Here is a 23618-nt window from a genome sequence, read left to right on the forward strand (position 1 = left end):
ATTTTTCCTAATTACTCTTAATTAAGCTAAATTCACCTAATTTAAACCTAATTAAACACATCGCTAAACTCATAAATATTTCTAGTAATTATTTCGAACTCGATTTACTAAGACGGAGGCCTGTTAATGTACTTTTCCGATGCCCGTGAATTTTGGGTCATTACAAGAACACAACCCAAGCAAATACTAAGTGCTAGCTTTGTGATCTAAACTAAGTTTTTTACACATTAATAACACCCATTTCATGCTATATATAGCTCAATAAACCATGAAACACATTATTTACCAAGATTTATAAAGAACTTAAGGTGGTTTTATTATGTTTTTTCTAGAGGTGAAGCTGATGAAATCTCGAAGTAAGTTGGCCTTGGGGTTGATGGGAAACCTACAAATCGGATTAGATCTTCCACAGCAAGCACTTGAAACTTAGGGGGTGAATTCAGTGCGATGTTGTCAATTTAGTGCTCATATATTTTACCCTTTTTGTCGAGTTTGTATTCAAAAGTGCCATTGAATCGACCACGACTCTCTCATAGGACTCATGGAATGCCATGGATGGTCTAGCGAACCATTACGACATTCTCCATTGGCTGCCATACACTGACAATGTCGATCCAGAGAACTTTGAAAAATATCCTACCATGGAATCGCAGTGCCCGAAAGATTGACTTATAATTGTCGATTCCGATGAAAGTATTGAGAGGATCTTTGAATACAATGTCATCCCTAAATAGAGGAGAAGTAACTTTGTCAGAACATGGAGTATAAAGATGACAATATATGAGAAAATTAATCCTCCTGCATTTATAGAGGTGTCACATAGAAAAGCCCATAATCTATTTACACGGGGAAGGCAGCAGCATGCATCAACCTAGTAGCATATGCTATTTATGCACATAAGGCATAACTTTATCCAGTATTGTTAAGACAAGCTTCTAGGCATTGTGCCTTGCATCAAACAAAAACACTTGAAACCCTTTCAGGCCAGACGTATTCAGTAGGCACAAGCTCGGCACCCCTAGGCATGCACTTTTGTAAGGTAACACACACATAAAAAAGAAAAACCATTTTGAAAAGGGATCCTCTCAATATTTAAGTATACAACGACAGGCATAGGACCAAAAGAAATCATGCACACCGGCCAACAAAATTAAAGAAAATTTAGCTTGTTCACTAAACAAGTTCAACCAACTTTCAGAGTTTATTATCAGAAGTATAAATCTTAAGCTTATTATACACACAAGCAAGTACTCATCAAGACTAATAGATATACAAAAATGCACACACATGCATGTTGCACCTTATTTCATTCGAGCAAAATCGCTTTAGTGCTTTGTGCCTTAGTCAATACAAGGGTTCGAACACTAGAGTACACACCTTGCCCTTAACAAAACCACCTTTTCCATCCATCAATTTGTAAAACCAATCAAACATGGATACTATTAACAGAGTTCTCTATGTTCTAAGCTAAGAGCCAATACTTTCTTCCTTACACACACACAAACAATCAACATTCAAACAAAAGACCAACATTCAAAAACATCTAATTACATTAAAAACATAAGCTTGGAATGAATTAGTACGCGTTATGCAAATAAATGTCATCACCTTTCTCTCCTTTTTTTTTTTCTGAATTTATCGATGAGAATCCAAAATCAATAGATGAACAAGGGAAACTTTGAAAAATCAAATTTATTTTACATAATTCTCAATTATTTACTCCATCTCAAAGAAATCAAATGCGAGAAAATTGAATTTGAACTTGTAAATATCAAAATTGAGCTATCTGTAGAAGATGTCCGGGAACTCCTCTCTCAAGGACCGAATAGCGTAACCCATATTCACATAATAATTCTGCTTCTCCTCTTCCTCTTTGCTGGGCTTCAATCCTCGCTTCACCGGAGCAGAAAATTGTACGTACAACCTTATGTTTTGTCTTAAACCCTAAACCATACTACCGACATATTTAACACCAACCCTAGCGTAAATCTAATGACCCAAAATTCACGGGCATCGAAAAAGTGCAATATCGGGCCTCTGTTTTAGTGAAACGGGTTCGTAAATAATTATTAGAAATATTTATGAGTCTAGTGGTGTGTTTAATTAGGTTTTCATTAAGTAAATTTAGATTAATTAAGAGAAATCAGGAAAAAGGACTAAATTGAATAATGTGTGAAAGTCTAATTATAGATTAAAAGAAAATACGAGGGACTAAATAGGAATTAAGCCTATTCCATTAAATGAGGCGGCAAACACATAAAAATCTTATATTTTTGTAATTAAATATTATTTAATTATAATGTTATATTGTAATTTATATTAATTATAAATAAGATATTATATTAGGAAATAAATCAAATGGTGACAAATGTAGGGTGATAAAATAGTACATATGTAATAATAATATTTATATATTTGTAATATGTTTATTTAATTACTTTTTATTTAAGTAAATAAATTTTATTATATTATAATATAATTTAAAAATAAATAAGTAAATAAATAAATTTATGTCAAATGTATGGTGATGATAATATACATGTGTAAAATACATATTAATACACTTGTAATTTATTTATATATTTTCTTAAATAATACGTAAAAGATATTTATTAATTAAATAATTATTATAAATTATATTATTATAATATAAAGTAAAGAAATAAAAGCAAAACAAAAGAAAAGAAAGGAGAAAGAAGCAGAGAACATTTCGAAATACAGCAGGGGAAAGGAGCAAAAGACAAATAAAAGGAAAAACTAGGGTTTGAAGGTTTAAAGCTTTAATTGTTAAGTCAATTAAGTCATTTTTACTTAATTTTTATGTTTTAGAATATTTAGAATAAAGTTTTGTTGAAATCAAGTTGAAGTTTTGGAAATTCTTAGGTTTTTGAACATAGTTCATGTTGAATAAAATAATGAATTAGGAGTTTAATTGAATGAATTTCAATTTAGAATTGATTAAAGGATTAAATTGTAAATTAGGCTATAAGTTTTGTGTTGTAGGGATTAAATTGAAAGAAGTTTTAAATTAGGGTTTTATTATGAACATTAGATAGTTAAGTAGAATATGGAAGGAAATTGAATGGAAATAAAGTATGAATTGAGTTAGAAAAGTAAATGAGTTAATTAGGATTAAATTGATTTAGGTATAAATTGGATAGAACTTCAATTATTATTATTATTAATTAGTGTGTAATTAATAGTGTAAATTATTATTATTTTTGTAGTTAGCAAAGAACCGGAGGCATCGGCACCGAAAGGAAAGGAAAAAGTTATCGAGGAGTAATTATGAAATCCGGGTTTGTATTACTATAATTCAAATCTATTTATTATTAAATGTTATATTTTAATTAAAATGCATCGTAGATAAATTTAGGAAAGTAATTGAAATAATGATATTGATTTGAATGAAATTGATTTAAAAGTGTTTATGGCTATTGAAATTGAATGGGAACAAATTGGAAAATAAAAGTGATTTGAATTGAATCAAATTGAATTGAATGAAGAAAATATGTGAGTATTTGAAATGTATATTGATTGAAAAGTAATTAGTGATTTGAATTTGATTGGAAAATGAATTAAAAATATGAATTAAATAAAAGTGAATTAATTTATGAATATGTGTGAATATGTGAATTGTGTATTGATTGAAAAGTGGTTTGAATTGAATCGAAATATGATTATATGTGATTATCTAAAATATGTATTGGTACTGAATTGTTTATTGATTAGAAAGTGGAAAAGTGAATTTGAATTGAATGAGAATTGAATTGAATGGTGAATGTGTATGTATAATTGAACTGTATACTGGTTTGAATGTGAAATTATAATTGAAAAGTGATCTTGAATTGGAAATGAAAGTGAATTGAGAATTAAAATACCCTATTAACTAGTCGGGCTAAGTTGGATACAGTTGGCATGCCATAGGACTGGAAGTGTTCAGGGATACTTCGACCTTGAGTCGATGAGGAACTATAAGTTTTGTACTGTTACTTCGACTTCGAGTTGATGAGGCACCATGTGTGTCCTGCTGCTACTATTACATCGGTTTAATCCGATGAGGTACTGAGTACCGTACTGTTATTATTTACTTTGGTAAAGCCGATAAGGCACTAAGTACCGTACTGGTGTGTTTGGTTGGAATCCGTGTATCCACCGAGGTCCGGGTTTGTTAATAGGGTAAATAACTGAAATAATAAAATTAAAAAAATTTGATTGATCGTACTATTAAAAATATGAGAAAGAAATTATGAGTTGAATTGTGAATTGAATTGAAATGTGAGATTTGAAGCATAAACTTAAGGTTCATGAATTTGCTAAAATATCGAATTATTGATATTTAAATCAGTTGATGAATAAATAAAATGAGAAAATCAAATGAATTGATCGATTGAACTATTGAAAGTATGAGAAAATGAAATTATAAATTGAAATGTGAATTGAAATTGAGATATGGAAATAAGAAGTGAAAATAGAATGAATTGGAAATAATGAAATAGTGTATGAGTTAGTTGAATATAATCCTATGAATTAATTATAATTATTTTTATTGAAAAATGTTGGTTTAAATAATTATTGAAAGATTTTAAATAATTATTGAAAGACTAATGTTGTAAGGTTTTTGTAACGCCCCAATTTTCGGGAATTCTGTGAATATTGGCAAAATTTCATGCTTTGATTTTGTCATTTGTGAGTGAAATTATGAAATAGGACTTATGTGAAAATGTTTGAAAATGCTATAGGCTAAATTGAAGTGGCCAAATAAATAGGAGTGCAAAATAGGAGGATTTGCATGACAAACCTCCCATTTTACATGAAGTGGCCAGCCATCATGTTGTTGTAGACAATATGAGCACTTGATATCCATAATTCATGGTACAAATTGATAATGGGTTAGGTAAATGTTCCATGATAATGGATTAGGTAAATATTTCATGATAATGGGTTAGGTAAATGTTCCATGATGGGCATTTCATGTCTTTTGTATTAAAGAATTAAATGGATGAAATATGAAATTTTATTAAAAGAAAAAGGGGTGAAAAGAACAAAGTTTTGTCCATCTTTGTTCATCATAGCCTAAAGTTAGAGAAGAGAAAGGAGAGGAGAAAGCTCTTGAATGTTCGGTCACTTGGGGAAGAAAATTGAAGGTAAGTTTATGATAGTTTGCTTCTATCTTGATGTTCATGAGTTCTTCTTGATTCTACCTTAACTCTTGAAGCATATTTTGGTTTTAGTTGTGTTGTGAGCATTTAGTCATGAATTAAAATGAAGGAAATGGTTGTTGTTTCATGTTCTTTTGATGAAAAATGGAAGATAGGTGAAGTTGAGCCAAACAAATGAGCATGCATGTGCCTTAGATGCTAAGGGGAAAAATCGGCTAACATGTTGTGCTTTAAAATGATGAAATAGAGATTATACTTAAGTAAAATCATAGATATGTGATGATTGATTGGTGATATACATGTTTAAATAACAAGCATGCAAGTTAGGTGTGAAAGAGTGATTTGGTAATAAATCTGCTTGGGACAGCAACAGTAACGTGACTTTGGAAAATCACCATAAATTGTGGGAGATGAATTAGAAGCTGAATAAATTATGTAATTAAAGCTTATTGAGTCTAGTTTCTAATGAAATAAACAATAACATATTTTGAATTCTGTACAATGAGAAATTTGATTCGTAATGAAAAGTGGTCAGATTAGTCAAACAGTGAAACATGGGAAACTTTAAGAAAAATCTGGTATTGATTGGCCAAACCAAAAATTCTGAAAATTTTATGGATAGAAGATATATGAGTCTATTTTCAGGGAAAATTAACGGCACTTGATTTGGAGTTTCGTAGCTCCAGTTATAAATGATTTAGTGACTGTTGCTCAGGAAGATAGCTTGCAGTGAAATTATGATTATGTGGTAAACATTGACAAAAATTTGTTAATGAGTTGCTTATTGATTTCTTATAAGCTTACTCTGATCTGTAGGTGTGGTTGGCCGAATATTGTAAGGGGTTAATACGTAGTTCGTATTTGAATAGTTAGATTAACGTGTTAGTAATCAAATTGTAGGCAGTTCGTGTGTGGATCTCGTCAGCATATCGTCGCAAACAGGTGTGTAACTAACACCCTTTTTCTTAGTCTAGATCGGCAAAAGTCGAAAATCCGAAATGCCGAAAACCGGTATTTTGTAGATTTGCGAGTGTGCGAATGCTCGTGAGGTAAATCGATTAATGTTTTTGGTAAGCTGCAATGTTTGGACTGCAAAGTGCATGCTTTCTGTGCTCTCGATATTTTTGAGCTTAATGGGCCAAAATTGGAATGATGGGCCAACGGGCCCAATTCGCGAAGAACCCTCGGTACGTGATTCTGTAGTACGTGAAAGGTAGGAATATGCATGAAAAACCCTAAAATAGATAACTTACTGAAATACCTTTAAAAGTGGAAAATTTACAGTTTTACCCCTGGGAGATAAATTACCGAAATACCCATAGGGTTAAATTGACTTAAATGCATGTTTGACTGTTGTTATTTACTGCATGCCATGTTGTTATTATCTGATGCATGGGATTGGGATATTGACGGAGGAAGTACTGAAAGTGGCTTGTCCACGTCTTGGAGGCTTTGCTTCAATTTATCGTTAATCGAAAGCGCACAGCAAGGTTGCAATCGTGGAGTGTTAAATTTGGGTGGGTTGAGCTATTCCCAACATGGAGTGTAGGGCTGGTACGGGTGGAGTGTAGTGGTTGGTGGGTTGAGTAGTCTCCCCAAATGGGCTTGCATATGTTATTGATGTTGCATGTATTTTGAAATGGGCCTATGGGCCATACTGTTATCTGAAAAAGGGGCTAAGGCCCAGTTTATTGTAATCTGAAAAGGGCTTTGGTCCAGTACCACTGTTACCTAAATGGGCTTAGGCCCAATGGGCTGGAGCTGACTTGGGCTTTGAATGGGTTTTCCTTACACACTGAGTTTCCCCAAACTCACCCCTTTTATTTTCATCCACGCAGAAATCCCCAACCATAGTGGGCTTGGAGTCGTGAGGGAATTTGAGTGGCCACCCGCTCGAAAGTTTGATTTTCTTCCGTGAACTAGACATCCTTTTAATTACGTTTGAGGTTTTGGGCTTTTAAATGTAATAAGGCCGCTTATTTATTTTGATGGTTTTATATGTTTTATTAAGATAGGTAATATTTATATTTAACTGTTGAAATTGGATAGCTTTAGGGCGCGTTTTCAAAAACATTAATTGATTTCAAAATAACACGAAAACAAGCAAAGCTTCCGCAATGAAGATATTTTCCAAAATTAATCACTTTTCCTAAAAAGGACTTAATCAAATCGGTTTCCTAGAAATATACATGACGTTAAGGTATGGCAATGGCGGTTTGCATGTCTAGGATTGGATCCGAAGGGAGTTTGGTACTTAAGCAGTCCGATGGACTCACCTCCTCTTTTCCGGTTTCCTACCTGGTGCACAGCTTCCATTCATTTTAACCTATAATGAAATCATCTTTTAAAACACTCAGTAAGTTTTCTTTCTGGATCGACAATGTTTTGAATGCTTCGATGTGGCATGTCGGATCCGGCCATAACGTCTGGGCTGGGTTTGGGGTGCTACAGTTTTAGATATGGAATAGAATAAATTATTGAATTAGGATATAGAAATGAAATATATGAAATAATGATTTTATGAAATGGTTATTGATGAAATGGATATTGATATAATAAGAAGATATATAAATTAAAATAAAGAAAAGCTATTTAAGATATATATTATTAGAATAAATTTAAAGTTTAAATGCATGAATGATTTATTGAAGGTAAAATAGTGGTAAGATTTAATGTTTTTACCTTAAGTATTTGAATTATAATAATACCATTGGGTGTATACTCAGCGTACGGTTTGTTTCCGTGCACAGATTAGGTACAAAAATTTTGAAGAGTTGTATTTGAGATTACGAGTCTTCATCTCATCACATCTTCAAGCAACAAAAGGGTACGTTTTAAAATTTTGAATAGAATGACATGTACTTAAGAAAAATTAAGTATGTCCCAAGTAGTAGTAATGGATTTAAATATAAATTATTTAAATTTATTATTTGTCCGTTTTTATGTTCAAATATAATAGTAATTAGCTAAGAATTTGTAACATCCCGATATAAACCCTAGTCAGAACGGTAGTTTCGGGACCATGAATCTGAGTAAAAAAAATTTAAAAATTATTTTCTATGTTTATTATTTGTGAATTAGCATGTGTGAAAATTTCGTGATTTAATTTTGTCGTTTGAGTGTCCGATTAAATAAAAGGACTTAATCGCGTAAAAAGAAAATTAGGTGGTAAAGTCTGAAAGGGCTGAATAGTTGTTGTTCTTTTAATATGGAGGTTTTATGTTGCAATTAAACCATAATTTATAAGGATGGAAGGTTTTGGACAACCATTATAAATGTTTTATATTAAAATACCAATGTTAAATAAGTAAATTAGGTAATAAAATGTATATAATATAAAATATAATTAAAAAACCAAAGTCTTATTTTATTTTCTCATGACCGAATATGAAAACATAAAGAAAAGAATAAGGTTTCAAGGGTTCGGCCACCTTCCAAGTTTGATTCAAGGTTCATTTTTACTCGATTTTTGATAATTTTTACGTTTTTGAGATCGTTGCTTCGAGTACTAGTAAACCCATGCTTGAATTTTTGATTTTGGTGAATATTTTGAGTTATGCCATTGTTGAAAGCTTGTGATTTTTGTTGTTTGATGATGAAATATGAAAGATATGTTTTGGGTTAACATATTTTGTATTGGAGTTTTTGATGATTTTGAGTAATTAGAACTAAATTGCAAAAATAATAGTTTGAGGGACTAAAATGTGAAATAAATGAAATATATGGACTTGTATGAACATGGGTAAAATTTGGCCTAACATGGGTATAGTGAAATTTTGCATATTTTGTGTTTTGTGCAATAGGGACTAAATTGTAAAAAGTGTAAAGTATCAGGAGTAAAATGATAATTTTCCCATTTATGTGTTTTTGGACTAAATTGAATGAAAATATGTTTTAATGAGTTTAATTTGAATATGTTTAGATCAAGAACCAAAGAAATCGGATTTGGATCGGGGGAAAACGAAAGTTGTCGACTAGTTGTCTCGGTCCGTTTTATATCGTCCGAGGTAGGTTTATAAGCAAATAGACGTACTTAATTTTAATTAAATGTAAAGTATATATGCTGAAATGAAATATATGAATTTTTATGTGCTATTGCCGAATGTGTATAAGCGTGGTAACCATGTTCATGTATTCGTTTCGACCGAGTTATGACGTCCGAAAGCCCCGTATGAACCTTAGGAATAGCTAGGATACATATGTCATGACATAGGATTCCGATATGTAATGTGCGAGTAAGACCATGGCTTCGATATATGTGTGCGAGTAAGACCACATTTTATACGTTGGCATCGATATGTGACTCCGATATATGTGTGCGAGTAAGACCCTGTCCAGTACAGTGGCATCGATATATGATTACATATAAGACAACGTCTGGGACGTTGGCATTGTACGATATGTGTGATAATCTAAGTGTCCTATCCAATTTCGAATGGTTCATCGAGAAATGACAGGTTGTGATCGAATTGTGTAAAATGAGCTAAAATGATCATGTATGAATTGGTTTATTACCTACTTGAAATCAGGTAAGTAAATTACTAATGTGAACATATGTGCCTTGTGAAGTATATTCGGTCTTTGCTATGTATATACATATGGTATCATATTTTGATTCATGAGTATAATATATGTGTTCACACAATGATATTTAACTTTGAAATTGAAGGATATTTTGCTTATATATATGTATGTGTATTCAGTTACATAGTATAAATATGTATGTGATTATTATCCTTTGACTTATGAAGTTATGCATATAAGAGTATATGTACTAGTTATGATAAAGATCTTTTGGCTTGGAAATTGAATGATAGTTTGTTAAAATATGTATATGTTCATTCGACAATGAATAATCTACATGTGAAAGTACATATAAAATACAAGAATTTGTAAGTTTAAGATTTAAAGTAACTATGATAATATAATTTAGTTTATTTTAAATGATTTGATTATGTCATTTAGTTGTTTATTTGCTTATGAGTTACTAAGCTATGAGAGCTTACTCTGTGTGTGTTCATGTATACCTTAGTTTTATAAATTTTGGATTCAAGTTATGAGCTCGGGAATTGTCAGAGAAGCTTATCACACTATCGACTGCCTCCAATATTTTATAAGCTGAATATTCGAACCTATGGCATGTATAGGCTAGATTATAGTTGAAATGTTGAATTTTGGTTTCGTATAATTTAAGCCATGCGAAAATGTCTTAAATTTCTATGCTTGAGTTCGGTTTTGGTTTAACTATGGTTTAAGTTCATTTTGGTTATTATGCTATGTGTCATGGATGATTAGAAATTGTGATATGTGTTTGTACATTGAGTGTAGTTGATGATTTCGGATATGGCATGAATGAATAGACTATGATATATATTATATAACCGAATGAATTATGGTTGTTTGCTACCTTTGGTTAAGATGATTAAATTATACTTTTGTATGTGTTAGTTGTAATAGGCCCATTTCGCCCGGGTCCATTAGAATAAAAAAATAGAAATTAAAAACCAAAAATAAAACAAAAATAAAAAAAACACACAAATAAAAATCCAAATTCCAGTGCCCAGTTACAAATATTTGGACCAAAAAATAACTTAAACCTTAACCCCTTAATACAAACCTAACCCAATCACATAGTCCAAGAGGGCTATACTAAAATCCCTAGCCCGAACAGCCCAAACTCAAAAGGAATCCCAGCAGCCAAGCACCAGAAGCTTCTGGAACATGCCAGAACAGTGCCAGGGGGTTGGGTCTCACGAACAGTTTCCTCGTATGGCTCCTTTCACGTGTGCCTCTCCCTGCTCCTCCGTACGGATGATCCTGTAAAGAATACACGAGAAGTACGGATGATCCTGTAAAGAATACACGAGAAGGAATAGACTAACAGAATATACAAAATGACAGCATGAAATATTTTTATTTTCCGCTATTTTATTCTGTAAATTTAGGCTATAAAAGCCCTCATTTGTACCCTATATTTTTTTACGCACAAGCAAAAGTACACACGCATATTGAATACCAAAGAGTAGGAAAAATTACCAAGAGGTGATTTCCCAAACATTTTTCTTCTTTCGTTTTTTAATTAGCATATAACTTTGGTATAGAAACACAAAGAGAAAATACCTGAATCGACGCCAATGAAAGCCTACACCTCATATATGGATACGGGCGAGGGTCAAACATGGTTGAATTCGGGTTCATTTTTAATTTCATTCTGTTTTTTTTTAAAAAAAAGAAAAAAATAATGGATTCAAACGTTTTGCGAAGGAAAAAGAAAATGAAAAGTAGCTTACCATATTTTCATGGGCGTGACATGGATCTGTTCATTGGGGCATACCGTCGATTGCCAAATGAAATGGTGAATCCGGCGGACGTTAAGACCACTAGCAATTTCAATTTTGGGGCTGTGGTTCTTTGGTTGGCAGCATTTGGAAAAAAAATGGAAAAAAAGGGTTTTAAATTCTATGTTCAAAAACGGCGCCGTCCAAGCTTTGAGGGTCCGTGCGCTAACCCGCTGGGCTACCCAGATCCATACCCTGTCCTCTTAAATGGTCAATTTTCGCGTGAGCTCCTTCCCTTCGCGCGGAGCCTTCAATCGAGTCCTGTTTGCTACTTTGTTTTTTTTTTTTAAATTTGACCTTCTAATTTGTGCGCTTTTTCACTTTGATCCGCTGTTCAGTGCAGCATTATGGGTGCAGGATATTTGCAATTTCAGTTCCCACATGTTTGTGCGCATGGCACATTGATCCTATTTTTCAATTATTTCATTTGCAAATGGTTTCTCCTGTTTCAATTTTGTTTCAATTAAGTCTTATTTTTTTTTTGTTTTGCTGTACGTACATATTTTTTCATGCTTAATCATTGGTTGTGATATTTTGTGTTGTTTTGGTGATTGAATTTTGTAATCTTTTCTTTTTTCTATCATTTTAATAATTGGTGCATATTTGAAGTAAAATTCATTTTAGTTTATGTATGCTATTAATTTTATGTTATTTTATTTTTTTATTATTCACATATTTTAGTGTTTATATTCTTTTGAGAAATTCATCTGTTTTATGTGTCATTTAAATTGTTATTAAACGTCTATTTAATACTTACGTTCATTATAGAAGCCATATTGTTTTTATTCATATAGTTTTTAATAAATTTGAGTATAATTATGTTTTAAATTTATTACATATATAATTTATGATAAAATTAAGTCAATCTTATAATTCATATTTTAATTCAATATTATTTTGGACATACAATTATTTCTAAAACTTCTTCATGTATATACACTACCCATACTAAATTATTCTTACTATAGTACATGTTATTATTTTCATATAACTTTCAGTAAATATTTTTCTAGGTATATACCTTCTTTTAAAGTTATTTATGTGTATAATATATTTCTTTTAAGAACCATATTTTAAATCATATAATTTATTTATTATATACACTCTCATATTTTATTATCCTTATACATGTATTATTTATGTATGTTTCATCAATCCAAATTAATTTGTTACATGTAAAATTATGTTATATATTATTTGTTTTGAATTTTCCTTTATAAATATAATTTTATAAATATGCATCACTAAATTTATGTATTTTGTAAATATAGTTTTTACCTTTTGTGTATACGATTATTTTATTTTTATTTTTAAAATTGCTACATATATAATTTATATATTTACTTAATTTTTTTTCATACATTATTAATTTTATGTTATTTTTTTAGAAATAATTGTTCCCAAATTTATTTATATATACATGTTTTATGAATTTGTCATGTACATTATATCCTATCATGTGTTTTATTTTTTATTTTTCTTTTATATGTTATCTAAGCAATCATGCATATTGTCAATTTTAAAATTTGTGTTTGAAATATTTTGCATATTATTCGATTCAAATGTTTTATTCTACAATATTTATTTCAAATAATTATATATCCCTAGCTTTATTTGTGTTTGAAATATTTTGCATATTATTCGATTCAAATGTTTTATTCTACAATATTTATTTCAAATAATTATATATCCTTAGCTTTTATACAAGCTTGTCAACTTATAGTATGTGTTAATTAATTCACTATTATTTTGAAAATGTCTTATACTATACTAAGTTCTAATTCCATTTCATTTTGTACATATTTTATGGATCATTTTATATTATGTCATTTTAATTATTGTTGTATATCATTTTTGTATTGATTGTTCATCATCCGTGATTAAGAATTTGGTCACATTTTACTTAGAATAGTTGTACATAGTTGTGGATTTGTTAATTATGACTTGTTGTATCCTATTATTTCATGTTCATAAATCCTTTCCCGTGCAAACATTTTGATACAATGCATCAAGTATTCAATCTTTTTTAAAAAAATAAATAAACATGTTTTGAGCGAATTTCCAATTTTATTTATTATTCAAAAATTTCGAAATAAGGCAATATTCAATATTTGGAAATTCGGAAAATCGTGCTCAATCGTGTTGGGTATGATTTTTCGGTGAACTAAATATTTGGATAACCTTTTATAATTTTAGTGTACGAGTTTTCAAAAGTTAAAAATCAATCGTATTTTTAAAGGTATAAAGGATCGTATCCAATCGTATTGGGTATGATACTGCATATCTTTGAAACGAGAGATTTTTGACCACTAATTTGAACTATTCAAACATTAAAGAATCATACTTTGAAAAAAATTTTCTTTAAAGAAAAACCTTTTGATATAAGGATAGCATCAAATCAATTTGGTACCAATTTTTGGGCGTAATGAGGGTGCTAATCCTTCCTCATGCGTAACCGACTCCCGAGCCCATTTTATTTGATTTTACATGAACCAAAATTATTTTTCATGGAATAAAACGTTTTAGTAGGTGGCCTAATCTGTAACGCCCCTAACCCGAATCTGTCACCGAAATAGAGTTACGGAGCATTACCGGAGTTACCGATTTATTTATCAGATATTTTATTTTATCTAACGTTCATATTTGGAACCAATTAAAATCGAACATATTGTCCCTTAACGTACTTATTTTTCTCGATATGTTTTACTTGAATTTATTACTAGTCTCAATTTACTTAATTTCCTTGTATCAACGTATCAAAGATAATCACATATTTACATGTCATGATAAATATCATTCTCTTGCCATTTCTTCCTACACATAAATCAGGTAATTCATTATATCGATATTTCATGCATTTAAAAAATACAATTCAATTTACACTAACTTACCTCGTTGCTTGTTCATGTTTATAATTTCATTAATCCGATATCTTTTCTTTTCCACGTTCAAGTCTCATATTCGAGTCATCCGGATCTTTATAAAGAAATTTGATCGCCGTTTTCATTTATTTCATGTTCTAATACATTCGATTAATGCTCTAAACAAAATTACCATTTTACCCCTAAACTTTTAATTAATGAAGATTTCTTCCTTAGGCTAAAAAAATTAAAATTCTTGCAATTTAATTCTTATTTCCAGCCGTTATTCTCAAACAAATTGATAACAACCCATGAATTCTATAAAATATCAGAATTTTCCATAATTTCAACACTTTTCAATTTAATCCTTAAAACATGTTTTTCCTCGATCTTGAGCTAAATTAATAATTTCATTCAATTTTGTAATTTTAAATAATAAAATAATTCATTTCATGCAAATTGGTCATTTCTAACATTTTTACAAAATTACCCATAAATTTTTACTTTTATTCAATTTAGTCCTTGAGCCTAAAACATGCAAATTAGCCATGCTAGATGAATATTCATACATATTTTCCTCCCCCTCCTCTCCGTTCCACATCCTTAATTTATATAACATGCTACAAGTAACAATATCAATAATTTCACTATTTACTTATATGTATATTCAAAACTGTCCATTTGCGTCATAGGCACTAAATTATTTATATCTTGAGCTACAGAACTCGAAATTAAGATCCGAAAATTTTCCATGGAACTAAACTTATGTATCTTCATACCATAAAATTTATAGAATTTTTGGTTTAGCAAATAAGTACATTTTATTCTTCAAATTCACCCTTATTCTACTGTCTAACAATTCTGACCCTTCTTTACTAAAAATTAATTATCTCATTGTACAGGATTCAAATGATGTTCCTGTTTATTTTTTTAAAAATAGACTCATTCATAATTCTAAGAATATAAATTTAAGCTCCTAATTATTTTTCTCCAATTTTTTATGATTTTTCAAAGTCAGAATAGGGGAACCCAAAATCATTCTGACCTTGTCTAACTAAATTTGTTATATCTCACAATTTACAATTTCATTGCCTACACTGTTTCTTCTATGAAAAACTATACTCAACAAAATTTAATGTCATGTTTTATTCAGCTCCTAATTCGATTTCCACAATTTTTTGTGATTTTTCAAAGTTAGACTACTGCTCTGCCCAAAACTGTTTTAGTGCAAAATGTTAATTATTAAGTTTATAACACCCTTATTTCCTTTTTCTACAATATTTCCCACCACTTTCTCTTATTTCTCTTCACTAATATATCAAGAACATAGAACCATATATAAGAAAACTCTACTTTAGCTTCATTTCCATGCTTTTTCAATAATATCAAACTTAAAAATACATGGAAATCTTGATGTTCTTACCTTGTCTTATTGTTTCCAATCTTTAACTTGATTTTCTCCCTCCTCCAGCTTCTATTTCTTGAATATAACTTGATATTCTATCTCACCATAGTCTTCTTGTCATCTTTCTCTCTTGATGGCTATGAAAATTCTTTTGATTTCTAAGTGAAAATGGTAGATTTTTTATGAAAGGACCAAACTGTAAAGAAAAGAAAGTTTCTTTCTTTCTTTTCTCTTCATACGTTGGGTGCATGGAAAAAAAGATGATGATTCTTCATCTTTCTTTCCTTATATATACTAAATAAAATAATAATAAAATAATAAAATATCATTTAAAAATAAATTTAAAGTATTAATAAACTAATATTTATTTATTTAATTTATCTAAAATATCTCCAACATCATCATTGTCTCTAGATTTCTCTCTCTTCTAATTGACCATTTTTCCCTTAGTGATATTTTAAAATTCTATCCTTGAGTCATCATTTAATTTGGTAAAATTGCAATTTAGTCCCTCATAATTCTTCACCTATTCAATTTGGTCCTAATTCACCAATTTTCCTTGGTTTCTAGATCATTCCACCCTTAAAATATTTTCACTATTAGTCCTTCAACTTTTCATATTTACACTTTAATCCCTTAAATTTTGAATATTTACTCTTGTGCCATAAAACTTTTCACTTTTACATATTAGTCCTTTATTAAATCAATATGTCATAATATACTCTCCAGTGACATAACTCAATTTTTCCTCTTCTTGTCACTTTATTTCCTTATTTTACTATATTAAAGATAATATCTTACTGTAGAAATTTTCAAGGTGTTACATAATCACACCTAAATCAAGAGATTGGTGGCGACTCCACATTTTTGTTTTCAAAGAGTCGATCCCCATTGTTTTTCAAAATAAGAAAGGGTTTCGACATTAGTAATGTTTTAAAATTAGTTAATAAGTATATTTGAATAAATGTGACATGAGATGTAGAACATATATGATTATTATTTCGGTATTTATATACGTATTTATGTGAATTTTGGTTGAATTTAATGCTAATGGTTATATATATAAATTTTTGGACTTGGTTGAACTTATATTGCGAGTGTATTCAAGGTGTATGATGTTTGTGAAGTTTGTTTATGTGTATAGGCCATATGATATATATAATGGTTATAATAATGATATGTATAATTCATGATTTATTGTTATGGTAAGTTTGACATATTATAATTTTGACTTATATTTGAAAAGTGGGTTCTTAGTAAAAGATATGTGCTAATCTATTTAGTTATGCTTTGTTATTTGAGCATATATATATATAAAAGTATGCGCTTACAATAAGGCTGGTATATGTGTATATCAAATCATTTTCTTGATAAGATATATGCATATGAAGTGATAGGGTTAAATGAAGGAAATGGAAACTTAAACATAGCATGGTTATATTCGATTAATGCAATGTTATAAATGACCATATGAATAGTGAGTTTTGTATTAGTAAATTTCTAACTTAAGATTGAGTGGTGGAATTAGTATGACCTTATGATTATTTTTGATAGCTGAATAGGTAAGTTAATGAATTGAATATGTATTTGTAATTTTGTTATGAAGTTAGCATATTGAATTTGATATGTTTGATTTGAATATATAATAGTTATACATATTGTTTAGCTTGCATATTAAGTGATATTTTTTTATGTTTAAATTCAGTTTTGACACTTTATAATAATAGATGGGAGTATGTTATATGAATTAGATCGATATGCTTCATTATTAATGTATAGAATTAAGAAGTGAAATGTTTAATTTGTATTTAAGTATTTGTTTATCATTAAAATGATGAATATATAATTTGTATATGCAATATGATTTATATTGTACATTTAATATTTATTTAGATATATGCTTTATAAAGATGAATATGACTTGTGTTAAAATGAGAATGTTTGGAACTGTGTTTTTTTTCAGTAATGCCTCGTAACCCATTCCGGCGACGGTTACTAGTTAGGGGTGTTACAGAATTACTTTGGCACCAAATGTAATATTCCTATATCAGGTTCCTTGAGTCAAACATGATATAGGGGTGTTACATGGTCCTTGACCAAACTTTTTTGTCGTTCTTCGAAATCGCGCAGCTCTTGAGGAATTTAGGGCGGGGGGTAGGGTACCTGGAAAATTTGCTAAGAGATTGAAAAAAAAAAGATAGATAGATAACAAAAATCAGAATGATTGAAGAGATAAAAATGGGCAGACTACAGAGAATATAAAGGAGGGTACCTGGCAATGGCATAGATTTGCAACCTAAGGGGAAGGGGAAGGGGAAAGAGAAGAGGAAAAGGGGAGAAGATTTAGCAGAGTGTAAGACAGTTTTCCAGAAGAAGGCATCATTTTCCTGTGTTTTGGAAAAGCTTTTACAGTGGAATTTATTTTCCACCAAACAAACAGTGGAAAATGATGAAAATATTTTCTAGAAAAGGTTTTACAATCAAACAAACGGAGCCTAAATGATTGAAGAATAAAAAGATGATGATAGAAAATGAATGTCTCTTCTTCTCTAGCTTTTTGTGCCATAAAGAGGATTTAAATAGTCTAATTTTCTAATTCCTAATACTGGCAAAAATGCCTTTAAAATTTGTGGCTGACTTAAGCTTGTCAGGACCCAAAATTGCTCTTGCAGTTTTTTCACTCGTCAAACTTCAATGTCCCAACACCTAGACTTTGGTGTCGCGATGCCCATGGTAGTTAGGACGAAGGGGGCATGGGATGCTCTTGGTGTCACAACACACTCTTGTTGGTGTCATGATCAAGATCATAAGCCATTGGTTTCAACAACTTCATCTTTTGGGCTTTGAGTCACAACCTCGAGGGCTTTGAGTTAATACTTCAAAGCTTAGTGTTGTGACACCCATGCTTTGTGTCACAACCTCCACAACAAGTTGCTTCCAAGTTGAGTTTTGGTAAAAAAAATCTTCTTTTTTGAGAATAATAAAAAATGGAAAGGGTTCAATTGGAACATGAAAACCTGACTGAATTTGTTCTAATTACTTTTCGAGACAAAGTGGAAGAAGGGAGGAGATTCTCGAATGAGGAAAAAGACCCAATGACTTCGAAAGAATTGAATGAGGAGCCGTATGAGGTGAAAATCTGACCCCACTAAAATTTGAAAACTTTCTTTAAAACCTTTTGAAGTTTTAAAATTTTTTATTTTGATATTATAATTAGTGTTTAAGAAAAGAACAAATTTGTGTTTGGCCCCAAAAAAGTTTTTAAATTTTTTTAATTGGATTTCTTTTATAAAATATATAATTATTTATAATAAATTTAGTAAAACTTTTAGTTTAACTTGGTAAACTAATACAAAGTAGTCCTTAATATTAATTTGGTAAAAATAAAGTTTAGTAATTGTAACATCTAAGTATAAATGGTATCTAAATAGGTAAAAAACAAAGTTAAATAATTACAATATTTAATACAAATTAAGCATTTAATTTATTTTGTTTTTCCTAAATTTTAGTAATTAAGATTATCTCAAATTTAAAAATACTTAAAAGTGGGCTCTGCCTATAACATGTATATATCTCGCCCTCTTATCAATAATTCTAGCTTTGCCCTTCCGACATTATTTTTATATATCAATAATGCCATTTATTGAATTGGTGTTACAAGTAAACTCGGTATCAACTAAGAAAATGGCAATATCATTATAAATAATTTGAGTGCATTTAATATTATCAATTTGTTGTATTTATCTATTTAATTTTCCTTTTCATAATTTAAACTAATTTTTTATTTTAATTTTGTACATATTGCATAAATATTAGTTTCAAATATTACATTTCATTATTTATTGTATATTATTTTTAAACGTGTATGCGTTCTAAATACATAGTTTCGACATGCATACGTGTGTGATAAAATTTCTTGTTATTATTATCATTCTAGATGAAGTCTAAGGTTAAATTGGATTTTTAGGTCAAATTCTATTATTAGTCTTTGTATTATGTGTAAGTTGTGGATTTAATCCAATTGAAGAGTAAGAAATTGGAGTTGATAGTGCTCCTGATTTTGCATCATATGAACCTGTCCAAAACCTTGTAGTTGCTCAATGAGCCAATATTATTTCCTACGTTGAAAATTAGATAAATGTTGAGCTACATCGACTTAACAAGGCCAAGTGTGCTATTAATTCCTACTAATTTAAAGTATGAATTTTTGACAAAAACGAGGGGGAAGCAACAAACTAAAATAGGGAAGGAAGATGGTACTTCCTTTTTCTTTTAACATAAAATTAAAGCTAACCCAAACGGCTATCCAGAGAACTAAAAATTTGTACTCTTTCTTGCCAAACTAATAACTCCACCGCCGGAGGTGGATTCTAGAAGACGTGTAAGCCCAAAGGAAGTCCCCAAGCCACCTTAATCATTGCATCCACTGTAGAGTTAGTATTCCGTGAGATGTGTTGCATGATGATTATTGATGGTCTATAAAACCAATAAACTATTTTTTGCTACTCTACTAATATGACCGCATTTCGGTGTGCGTGCATTAAGATTATGAATAAACACAAATACAATTGTAATTATAGTTATAGCGGTGTACTGCAAGCGTGACAGGTCAATTGTAATATTTATAAGTGTTACAATAGAATACTTTGAGTATTCTGATGATCGAACTCAAGAGAATGTCAAATTGGTAAATGTATTTATCAAGTTAATTACAAGTTAAACAATTACTAATCTAATCGAGTTGGAAATATTAGTGCATCCGAAAAATTAATCTGAATAAACTAAATCTAAATTATCATAAAACTAAGTAATCTAATTCAATTCTCCCTTGCCTTAGAACTATGCAAATTATCAAAGTGATGGTCAATTGATCCACTAATTGTTCACTAAGCTAATAAGCATGACATGAAAATATTGCTTGCCACTTCTAACTAGGATTCTCCTTTCGGTCTCATCCTAACTAGAAATTACCACCTAAGCTCTCCTCTCGGTCTTACCTAGGCACATAAATCTCCTTTCGGTCTCTCTACATGGCACATTCAAAATGAAGTTCTAAATGATAGGATATTCTTTCTGTTTCACCTATCTCAATTTTCCATTAGAGGTGTCAATTCTAGTGTATAAAACACTTTGATACAAATGAACAAATAATAAATCACAAGATCGAACATCAAGTTGGACCAATAATTAGTTTCATAATCAAACACTGACAAATTTAGCACATGACCAAGCTTAAATCCTACACAAACATTTTAACGAACACATGATAGACATAAACTATAAAAGACAAGAGTTTGAGAAAATGTTTATTAATAGATTGAAATTCGATGGAGCCTACAAGCTTGATCATCTCCATTAGTAGAGTTCTTGACAAAAGAAAAGAAAATTTACAACTATGGAGAGAATTTTATACCCCTTTTGAGAGAACTCTATGAGAATTATGATTTTATTTTCTTGTTTTCTCTATGAGAGTTAGGGCTTTGTATTCAAGGTTTTGGGTAATGTACGTTTAGTACGTTTAGATTTATTTTCTCCATATTATACTCTCGTTTGTTTACTCATTTAGTAAAAAGCAGAAGCCTCCTTTTGTCTGTGGTTTTTATCCTCTTCGGAGGAGTTTTCTACGTAAAATTTGTGTGTTCGATCTTCTCTACCTTTTCTATTTCGTTGTTTATACAGATCAATCCCCAATAAACTAGTATTAGAGCTTGGTTTGGATTCCGCAATAGACCCGTTCAGGGATGGCAACAATGAATTTTGATACCGAGAAGTTCGATAAAATCACATATTTTAGATTGTAGCAATTTTGGATAAAACAACGTGTTTAAAGCAATGTTGGTCACAATGGGTGACAATAAAGTGGGGGAAGTTGATTTCCTTGACGTTTTCTCTCCTATTGTGATGTATATACACAAGAAGGAATTTCATTTATTCATGTCTCAAATAAGTATTGCACGTTAGGGATGTATAAACAGAAATGTTAAGGTCACATAGGAAATGAGTTTCATATCGAACGCATATTTTGGTCAAATTTAATTATCTAATAATATAATTTGATTGTAAATGATCTTTGTTGCTCTAACAACGAATGTGACATCCTATAGCTCGGACTTGAGAACTGGGTCAAGTATGGGGTGTTACAATTGGTATCTTTAAAGTGAGGAATGATTATATTATTAGGTGAATTTACTCCATTATTACAACATTGAGCCACTAGAGAATACTCCATTATTGTTGCATTTATCCAGCATGTCCTTTCTTCCGATCTCAATAAGGAGATAACCATTACGATATGATTGAAAATTTGAATTTAGAAAATCTTAGGTATGTAGGATAGTATAAAATATAGTGAAAGAATGTTTTAAATTTTTTGTGACAAAAATAAGGGATGAACTATTTATAAATTTTAGGACACAGTCTCGTTAGGGTGTTTCATAGGACCTCAACACCTAAGGGTGACGAGTTCAATTTAAAATTTCATTTAAATAACCATTTTAAGATTACGCTTTTCAATTTCTTTTGAAATATTTACAAGTCTCTCTGTACCCATGAATGATGAATTTTGTTTAAATATATCTACATTATTAAAATTTAAATATTTTACATAGATGTCGACATTCATTGATATTGATATCCTTTAATCATACCATAATAATTATCCTAATTTCGATGTGATGTAAAAAACTTGATTGTGTAATATATATAACTAAAGTCAAAATAACATTTAGAAAAACATATTCTGAAAATTACATTTAAAAGAGATTTATTTTAGCCATTGTGTTGTCGTTTGAGTATCACATCATATTATAAAGAATTGGTTTTAGTTTAAAATAAGATTAAATGTATTTAATTTCATCAATAAACTATATACGTCTGTCAAACAAAAGAAGTCCAGCTCAATTTTATAAAATGAAGATTAATATAACATATTGCGCTATTTACATAATTTTTTATTAATAAAAATATAGATACTCCAATTAATTATTGGCAAAATGAAAAATATTATATGTTGCTGTAACTTTTATTAGTTGCCAATAACGAAAATGGGCAAGGGATAATTGAAGGACAGGACAAATTCCAGTTGAGCTTAGCTCAACACCACCATTTTTTAATTTAATTTTTATAAATTATATGTTTATGCCCAAAATTCTGCCGATACATGAACAAATGGGTTATTAGGAAATACATTAATGAATAATTATTTGATATGTTGGTTTATTGATGTTTTAATTGAAAATTTGACTAAGGCAAGTGCATCTATCAATTGATAATATAGCTACGGTGAACATAAAAGTTATTTCCACGAAGACTAAAAATATAAGTAATTACCTTTTTTCTATTATTTAACCGATAAATTCGAGTGATTGATTAAAAATTAAAATTAACTAAATTAATTAACTAACGAACACGACAAATAATAAATCAGGAAATAAATGATTAACAACCAAGAAACTAAACAATACACAGGAAATAATTCACCTAGATTTCATCTGTCATTATCAATCTAAATTACACAATTTCTTTACTTAGTATATTGATCCGTAGAAATTCTTAAATTATGCTAATATCTCTTTCGAGACTAAGAGCAATTGACTCTAGGTTGATTAATTGAAATTTCTTTCTAATTAAAACCTCTATTATCGCATTAACTCAGTATATGGATCCCCCTATTAGATTTGGCTCTGGTAGACTTATGTCGTCCTATTTTTAGGATTGCATGCAATTTCACTCAATTACGCAATATCTATTCTTAAACAAGATTTATCCCTCCTTTGATTTAAGCACATCAAACATGGATTAATAATCTAAAAATATCAAACCAAGAATTAAGCACGTATAATTGAGAATAAGA

General features: G+C 30.0%; 1 long non-coding RNA gene and 1 pseudogene across 1 annotated transcript; both read right to left on the reverse strand.

Moving 5' to 3' along the window:
* Window positions 1-175: 175 nt before the first annotated feature.
* On the reverse strand, window positions 176-3248 carry LOC128280465 (uncharacterized; annotated as a pseudogene).
* A 7425-nt stretch (window positions 3249-10673) lies between these two features.
* On the reverse strand, window positions 10674-11669 carry LOC108465942 (uncharacterized). Its single transcript, XR_001868586.2, has 2 exons — window positions 11453-11669; window positions 10674-10979 (listed from the first exon to the last, which is right to left on the reverse strand). It is a non-coding gene; the product is annotated as an uncharacterized LOC108465942 (long non-coding RNA).
* Between the last annotated feature and the right edge of the window lie 11949 nt (window positions 11670-23618).

This window comes from Gossypium arboreum, chromosome 9, assembly GCF_025698485.1.
Source record: "Gossypium arboreum isolate Shixiya-1 chromosome 9, ASM2569848v2, whole genome shotgun sequence".
NCBI lineage: Eukaryota > Viridiplantae > Streptophyta > Magnoliopsida > Malvales > Malvaceae > Gossypium > Gossypium arboreum.